The sequence below is a fragment of the Humulus lupulus genome, chromosome 3 (genome assembly GCF_963169125.1).
Source record: "Humulus lupulus chromosome 3, drHumLupu1.1, whole genome shotgun sequence".
Taxonomy (NCBI): Eukaryota; Viridiplantae; Streptophyta; class Magnoliopsida; order Rosales; family Cannabaceae; genus Humulus; species Humulus lupulus.
In genome coordinates, this window is record NC_084795.1 from 266,860,422 (window position 1) to 266,862,362 (window position 1,941).

A 1,941-nucleotide genomic window follows, 5' to 3' on the forward strand; every position below is an offset into this window, starting at 1 on the left:
TACTTTTCAACATTGCGCTGCATCCTTCTGTAAGTGCTACAGTTTCAAACTCCCCCAAACGCCTTTTCTTCGTCAAAATATCTTTTAAAAACTTAACATAATTCGGCATTTGCTCCAATGCTTCGACCAAGGGGATATTAATATGCAGCTGTTTCAGTACATCCAAAAACTTTCTGAACTGACCATCCTGTTGTTGTTTGCGAAATCGCTGCGAAAATGGAAGGGGCGGTTTAGGACCAGAATTTACTGGAGCAGTTTGCTGACCCTTTGCTGTAGCAATTGGGCCAGTTTCAGCAATTTCCTGGGCAGTTTTGTTCCTTGTTTCTCCTTCACTTTGGATTGAAGTGGGCTCTCCACTACCCTGTATCTCCTCAGAATTTCCAAGATTTTTACCATTCCGCAGCTGAATAGCTTTACAGTGTTCTTTCCCATCTCTCCTTGGATTTTCTGTATCACTAGGCAAAGATCCTTGCGGCCTAGTTTTCATTTCATTGGCTAGCTGGCCGAGCTGCATCTCAAGATTACGAAGAGAAGCTGCTTGGCTCTGTATTACTGCATCATTCTTAGCCATATACTCCCTCATTAGATTCTCCAAAGAGTTCGGCTGGGAGTTTTGAACATGTTGTGAAGGTCTTGGCTGCTGTGAAAAACCTGGTGGATATGCTTGTCTTCCTTGTGCTGGTGCTGTGCTTGAACTTGCTCCTTGACCCCCCCATGACAGATTAGGATGATTCTTCCATGTTGGATTGTAAGTGTTCGAATATGGGTTGTTGTTGCGGTTGAAATTCTGATTTCCCACATAACAAACTGAGGCTGGATTTGAAGGGCAATTCTCAAAAGTATGCCCGTCCCCACAATACACGCATGACACTTCTGCACTTTGAATGGCAGCAGCTGGCTGAATACTTCCTCCCAAACTCATATTCTTCAAGATGTTGGTCATTGAGGCCATTTGAGCTGTTAGAGCCGTTAATGCATCTACTTCAAGAACTCCCGCCACCTTCCTACTTGTAGGAGCTCTAGTGTTTGGCCATTGATAGTTATTACTTGCGATCCTTTCCAAAATCTCAAATGCTTCGTTGTAAGACTTGGAAAGAATGGCTCCATTGGCTGAAGCGTCCAATACCATTCTAGAAGCTGCATTGAGGCCATTATAGAAGGTCTCCATCTGTATACAGTGTGGGATACCGTGGTGTGGACATTTTCTTAAAAGCTCTTTGAATCTTTCCCACGCGTCACTAGTGGACTCATCTTCCAGCTGCTGAAATGACATAATCTCACTTCTAAACTTTGCATTTCTGGTGGGAGGGAAGTATTTTCTCAGAAATTTCTCAGCCAAGTCGTTCCAATTTGTAACGGAATCGGGAGGCAAAGTGTTGAGCCATGATCTAGCTCGGTCTCTTAATGAGAATGGAAATAGCTTCAGCCTTAATGCTTCTTCACTCACTCCTTGAAGCTTAAAAGAATCACTCACCTCCAAGAATGAACGAAGATGGAGATGAGGATCCTCCGTTGGCATCCCGCTGAACTGCCCCACGGTTTGGAGCATTTGAAACATCACTGGCTTGTGCTCGAATTGAGCTGCTTGTATTTCTGGCCTCACAATGCCTGGATTTAGCTCATTAAACATGGGGGCAGCGTATTCCCGTATTGCTCTAGCTCTGTCATCTGCCAAAAAAATGGGATTAGTAACCTACTGGCCATCCCCCTCATCATCAACACGTTCAGCCATAGTGCCTCGGCTTTTAGCCTTTTGATCCTTTCTCCTTTTTCTGAAAGTTCGTTCGATCTCGGGGTCAATAGGAGCAAGTTCACTGTCCTCTTGCTGGTTCATACACTGTAGGTACCTGAGTTTGCACAACCCGAACCAACAAGGTTAAAACAATGAAAATAAACTGTAAAATAGTTGATAAAACAGAATTTAATTTTAAAGTCCCCGGC

At 43.9% G+C, this 1,941-nt stretch overlaps 1 non-coding gene across 1 annotated transcript; it reads left to right on the top strand.

The window, feature by feature from the left end:
- The first annotated feature begins 1,184 nt into the window (after positions 1-1,184).
- On the top strand, positions 1,185-1,291 carry LOC133828167 (small nucleolar RNA R71). The gene has a single exon (XR_009890803.1). It is a non-coding gene; the product is annotated as a small nucleolar RNA R71 (small nucleolar RNA).
- Positions 1,292-1,941: the final 650 nt, after the last annotated feature.